Below are 6,808 nucleotides of genomic sequence, written 5' to 3'. Positions count from 1 at the left end.
GTTACTTTTGTAAGTTTCAAGTGATTTCAGTGAGAATTGTGGGTTTGTCCTTCTTTAACTGAGGGGTACCAACACTTTTGTCCACCAATGTCGGTCAGATTTATTTATTGTAAGGAGAGTTCTACAATAATCTACAAAAAATGAAATCCTTCAAAGATTTTCTCGTTACCGGGGCTTCAAATAATATCTTTTATTAAAGATATTTGAAACTGAATCAAAATAATGAGTTTTCTCTAGTCAGTCAGTCAATATGTGGTTTCTTCAGTTGTCTGTATCTGTTGTTTGGTCATTATTATTATTTTATTTATTTCTTACTAATTTATTTGTTTTTTTATTCATCTTTTAATGTACATGGTAAAAAACAAGAAAACAACAACAGAAAATTCTATATAAATTATAAATAAATACATTACACCTCTATTATGTAGTTCGAAATGGAGTAGGAAAAAGTTTAAAAAACTTTTTCAATCCTACCCCCTAGCAATATATCTTAAATTTAATCTTCAATATAAACTATTTCAGAAACGGACATTAACTACCCCTTTTTTTTATATATATAAATCACACACAAAGATCTATACACGTCGTTCATTATTTATTCATTATTTTATGTTAAAAATAAAGATATCTGAGAACACTAGAATGTTTTCTCAACGATTTTCTTGTGAAAATCCTGATGCGGCCCGGCCTCACCTAGACTCCGCCTCCAGCGGCCCCCGGCTGATTTGAGTTTGAGACCCCTGCTCTACAGGAATGGGCTAGAACAGGGGTGTCAAACTCAAATACACAGTGGGCCAAAATTTTAAATTAAACAAAGCCGCGGGTCAAGGTTGAACAAATTACACTTTTAATATGTTATCAAACCAGTTTTGACTTAACAATGAATATTGAACAAGCAAGGCTTATATAACTTTAAAGTGTAGGCATGCAAACTCAAGTTGATAATAATAATAATGATAATAATAAAACATATCAATGGCATATTAAATAAGATTTAAATACAAATTGAATGCCTCCTTTATGTTTGCAGCCCTCTGAGGTAAATGTGGAAATTAGCTTCTTACACAGGCTAATAAATCTGAAAATAAAACAACATAACTATGAATAAATCAACCATTCAGGCCTCGGAGTAGCAAAAAAAGTGCATAGAAAATGCATTTACTGCTCATTTTGCGACACACTGATCTACTCTGATGCGCCCAAACCAGATACCTGGCATCTTTTCTTGGATGCCAGTTCATCAATGTCGGGGCTCAGGGTTTGAGCTGAAGAAACCTTCATTATCAAACAAAGGTGTTCGTCAGTCAGACGTCTCCTGTGAGGCGTTTTCATCATATTCATTGAGGAGAAAAGTTGCTCACATAAGTAAGTGCTACCAAACATGGAAAGCAACTTTGGTGCGGAGCTGAGGCATCGTGTCAGGGATGAACTGTGGGAACTGTGCGGCCCCAGCAGCCTCCAACTTAGAATTCGGCGTTTCATTACACTGGAATTCAATCAGCTCCATTTGGAGGTTGGTTGGTGCTTTTCCCACATCAACTGTGAAGGGATTACTAAGCAGTTCAAATCTAGTTTTCTGGACATCAAAGTCGCCAAATCGCCGGATAAATTCAGCGCCAAGCACACTGAGTTTTTCAGCAAACTGTGCGCACACGGCGGTAGAGATCTGCGTTTTTATGGTTTGGCAGCAGGAGAAATGGTCAAAGTCTTCTTGTAGCATCTGATTCTCCCACAGGCACATCTTGGTTTTAAAGCTCTCAATGACGCATACATATCTGGGATGATGCGTCCCCGCCCCTGCAGCTGCAGGTCCAGCACACCGAGGTGGTTTGAGATGTCACACACAGAAAGACCAGCTCACACAGAAACTTTAGCTCCTGGAGCTCTGCTGTGTCCTTCCCTTTGCTTTCCAGAAACTGACGGATTTCTTCACGCAGTTAAAAAATAAAAATCAGTTCAGCAGTTTTCCGCAGCTTAGCCACCTGTCACCTCCCACCTGTCCAGAAAAGTTCTATTTCTGACTTTCTTTTCCCCATTTTTTGTAGGGTAACACAGTGAGAGCTGTAGTTTGAGTGTGGTCAGGGGGAGAGGCACGGGGATGTGAGGTGTGCCGGGGCTTTCAGCCAAAGGATTGAGCAAGAAGACAGATCACTACTTTCTAACATCCAAGTCCGCTACCATAGACGATACTGACACAGGAGGGGGCGTGTCTGCCTCTGTCCTAATTGAGGTGAAAAACAACAGCAGAGCATTATGGGATTTGTAGTATAAGCGGTGAATGCGGTGTTACAGTGCTTCCACCGTATTATATCGGCGGGCCAGCTCTAATATTAATTTGAAATTGCCTCGTGGGCCAAATATAATTACACTTTTTCATGAATATTGAGTCTGTTTGGCATTAAACGAATGTTCAGACAAATGCTTGAAGTAGACAAACTTCTACTTGAATCAAGCAATAAACATGTCAGGGTGAACATGCTGATGGTGAGGTCTCATTTTATAAGCAAAATGCATTCATGACAACTAAACAGTTCGCAGCAAACAAACCTGCAATCACAATTCTTTCAGGGACTTGCATTATGACACTTGGGAATAGATCCTGTTTTCCCACAGCGGGGTCCTCCGGGGCGTGAGGAGCCACTTTTAGCATCTCGGGAATGCGCATCATCTGGCTGATGCCCTCAGTGTACTCCAGCTCGTACTGAATACGGATACTGGCTGTGTCACATGATCAGATGAAGTTTGTGGTTAGCCACATGCTGATTTCCATTCCTTCTTTTTTTTTTTATTGTGTAGCAAAATGAGTATAGTAAAAAAAACAGAACAAAACTGCATAAAGTTGTGTAGCAGAAACTCTGGGATACACTATGTTTTGTGGAGTTATCAGAAGAAATTAACCTCATTATTCTAATATTTACAATAATACTTTTTTCTCAGCGACCACAACAAAGAACTTCAGCATCCAGTAAATCTAGAATTATCCTGGATGTATGTAGATCTTCTCAATAAAGTCTCAGTTTCAACAAGTCTTCTTCCAAGTTCAGACCACATTCTACCAATTAAATCCCTTCTATCACGATGACCTGAATTCCAATGTTTTAGACCTCTGCTCTCATGTATTTTCCTTATAAAGCTCCTGAATGCTTTAGTTTGGTCTTGTGTTGTTTAGAAATGTATTATGTAACACTTTTGAGTAAAAACTAACACAAATCTTCATCGTTGGCTGTGTATTTTTAGTTCTCTATTCACAAAAAGAAAAGTAAAAAAAAAAAAAAACTATGACGCTGTCATATGATTAAGCTGTTGTCTACCGATACAGAAAAGACTTAAAGAGGAAAGATAAAAAAAAATATACACATATATGCAGCTAAATATGAACATAACAAGTCTGTGTTTTGCCTAAGATTACATTCCAAAATTGTTGATATTGATGCAGATATCCTAAATTTGATATGGATTCTTTTTTCTCTACCAATTGTAAAACATATTTTTACATTTCAGAAATGTAGGTGTAATTTTTTTAAACCATTAACCATTTTTACAGGGTTCTCTCTTAAACTAAAATGCAAAGAAACAAACACAAACAAAGAAAGACGACGTGAAGTTAGCATCGGATTCGCGAGAGCATTCCACTGTATTTTTCACACTCTGACCACCTAAGAACAGGTCCTGTTCAAAATCTACAGCATCTAGACAGCTCAAACCTGGACTAAATTATGCTTTACATAGTAAAGAATGCTCATCCATCCATCAACATCTTCCCTCTGCATGTATGTCCTGAAGCCACTAGGTGGCACTCATGGTCTTTGCTAATGTTAGCCAATTTCCCCCCGTGGTCTCAGTACGAAAATATAATGAAAACAGTGGGAAAGCAAATCTATATCAAGCTGGAACAGGTCGGAGTTCTTTAGCTGGTGTTTTCTTAAGCTTTGACTGAACTTCTGAAATGAAAGAGTTGTTTCTTCCATTCGGAGCCCAGAAAAGTTTAACCGCTTGTTCCGCCATCTTGGCGACTCAAACACGCAAAAGTAACACCATGATATAAGCAAAAACACTCACCAGTTCCAGTGTTAATTCCCCATGCCGCTCCACTCAGCCCTGCTGCTCCTGATCAATGCAGCAACAGCTCGTCTATTTTCTGTAAGCAAAAGTCAGGGGGTACGCCCCCCTCATAGACCAGGTCTCGCGAGATTATCGCGCGAGTCCGGCGTTAGTCTCGCGAGAGCCTCACGAGATCTCGCGATAATTTCGTTGCTCCAATCTGATGATGTCATGAGATGTTAGATGACCTAATATGATGCCGTGGAAAAAAAAGGTGATGGGATTTGATGTCATTTGATGTCATTTGATCAAAGAAAGGAATACAATGATGTCAGGAGCAAATGTCTTGAAGTGACCTGAAACAGGTTGGAAGTTCTCATCCAACGGATAACAGGAGCAGAGGTAGCAAAGATAAAGAAGAGAAAGATAAAGAAATAAAGATGCCTTCTCTCGGAAAAGTTAGCAGTGTCAGTGGCTTTTTTTCTGGAGCTTTCAGAAAAATTAAAAAGCCATTTTTAAGCTTAAAGAAAAAGCTTGGAAAAAAGAAGAACAAAGAATCCCCTGAAATAACCAGCGTGAACGTGGATAATTCATTTTCCAACCACAATAGGGAGACCTCAGTACCATCAAAAACCTCAACAAAAGTTTCTAACTCTCCCTCTACGATTTCCTTCATTTTCAAGAAAATGACTGGAAAAAACCCAAACAGAATATCGCCCGAAATAACCAGCTCCAACATTGGAAACTCAGTTTGCAATCAGGCAAAGACATCTTCAGAATCTACAATCATCTCCATACCTGCTGATTTGTTCCTTTCAGAACCCTTAGTTTCTGAAACAGAACTTCCAAAAAATCCCAAAGAAGATGTTTGTGAATTAGCCAGAGTGACCAGCACTGACCCATGTATGGACGATGATTCTTGGGCTTCACCATCATTACCCTTAGTTTGTGAAACCAAACTTGCTAAAGATCCAAATGACGACGTATTGGAAATAACCAGTGTGACTAGCATTGACTTTTGTATGGACCATGATTCTGAGGCTTCACCATCATCACCCTTGGTTCCTGAAACAGATCAAAACAAAAATATGCCAGAAATAACTCCCATGAACGTTGTAAACTCAGACTCCCATCAGTCTAGGACATCTTTCCCATCTTGTAGCAACTACTCACCTATTGATTTGGTCTTTTCTAAATCTTTCGATTCAGAAACAGAGCTTACAAAAGGTCAAAACGAAAATGCATCGGAAGCAGCTAGTGTATACAGCTTCCACGGGTTTTCGGATTGTGATGTTATGTCTGCAGCATCAGAAGACAACCCTGTAGCTTCTGATCCTCCCCCAATCAGTTCCTTCAATTTAAATGATGGTACTGAAGAAAATACATTGGAGAGAGAACAGCAAAACACACCAGTCCAGGACAAGAGCGAGGCTTTACTTTCTTCAGTGTGTACGTTCTTTAACTGTTTCTGTAACTGCTGGCTGAACGCCGCTTTACAAGGAGTATTAGGCGTCAACATAATCAAGGAGAAATTTCAGACAATGCTCATAGAAGACTTGGAGGATATCTCTGATACACCAATATGCACCAGACTGTTTCTGGATGCGCTACATAATCCAGGCCGTCATTTTAACCCATCGGATATAGCGCCTGTTCTTCAAGAGTTAAGTGAATTCAGGCCCACACTAGTTTTCGGAGCAGAAAACGATGTCGCTGACTTTGTGGAACCGTTTCTGGGCTGGCTGCATATGTGTGGAGTTGAAACAAGTCTCAAGATTAAATGCATAGAAGAATGTGACCGGTGCACGTACAGCACAACCACAGTGGATCACAGAGATGATCTGTTCTTTGTAGCACAACAATCTGCTCACAAGGTTTCTCTTACCTCACTTTTTGATGAGGCCGTTGGAAATGTCTGCGGAGTTAAAAAAACATGCCAGATGTGCTCAGCAGAGGTCACAAGACACATTTGGTTTGGAGACTCGGACTTGATAACCCTGTATGTACCCAGAAATGCAGTCAAGGCTAAGGACAGAAGGGAAGTGACAGCAGATGATTACATGTACATTCCAGTCAATGGCAGAAACCAGAAGTATCGCCTGGCTTCTGTTATTTGTCACGAAATATTAAGCAACAAATCTGCTCACTTCTACACATATATCGCAAAAGATGAAGTCCTCCTTCTAGCCGATGATGACGAGATATATACTTCAAAAAAGAATAATAGAGACATTAGGAAAAATAGCACAATCTTTTTTTATGAAAGGTGCACAGAAAGTTCCGATTAATCGGGTCATCATTATATACAAAGACACACAGTGGAGCAAAGACGGAATTAGGCATTAGGATCATTAGGATCATTAGGATCATTAGGATCATTAGGATCATTAGGATAAATAAAAACCGCTTTGCCAGAACACCAGATAAACTAACTATGTGTCAATTCTAGTTACAATCAAAATATATATATATATATTGTAATTGTTTAGTATGAACCGTGTAGGATATTGAAAGGATTGTAGATTAATTCAATTTTGATTTTGATGTTTTGTTTTGGGTTTTTTGCTTGTATAAAATGTTTTTTAAATTGTATTTTTTATAAAAAGTTAAATAATTAAAACCACCAGATAAACAAACAAAACTTTGTGGGGATTCTAGTTAAAATCTGCTTTTTTATTCTCTGATTATATTATTGTTATTATTATATTATTATTATTATTATTGTATTTTATAACCCCCCCCCACACACACACCACCCAGTTGTTGG

General features: G+C 38.7%; 2 protein-coding genes across 6 annotated transcripts in view; one reads left to right on the top strand and one right to left on the bottom strand.

The window, feature by feature from the left end:
• The window catches only part of LOC112154401 (fibrinogen C domain-containing protein 1), a 40,033-nt gene extending 35,836 nt beyond the window's left edge, over positions 1–4,197 (bottom strand). For 3 of the 5 annotated variants that reach the window (XR_004947106.1, XM_036210124.1, XM_036210126.1), the window contains exon 1: positions 4,060–4,197. The gene's annotated coding sequence lies outside the window, so the exon portion shown is untranslated. Of the gene's footprint in view, positions 1–2,547; positions 2,719–4,059 lie in introns of all 5 variants that reach the window. The other 2 variants (XM_036210125.1, XM_036210127.1) reach the window with 2 other exon arrangements.
• The window catches only part of LOC112153058 (angiopoietin-4), a 31,985-nt gene that overhangs the window by 12,173 nt on the left and 13,004 nt on the right, over positions 1–6,808 (top strand). The gene's annotated exons all lie outside the window — the stretch shown is intronic.

The sequence above is a fragment of the Oryzias melastigma genome, linkage group LG23, assembly GCF_002922805.2.
Source record: "Oryzias melastigma strain HK-1 linkage group LG23, ASM292280v2, whole genome shotgun sequence".
Classification (NCBI taxonomy): domain Eukaryota; kingdom Metazoa; phylum Chordata; class Actinopteri; order Beloniformes; family Adrianichthyidae; genus Oryzias; species Oryzias melastigma.
Note: the sequence above shows the minus strand (reverse complement) of the source record. Positions and strands in the feature narration are given on the sequence as shown.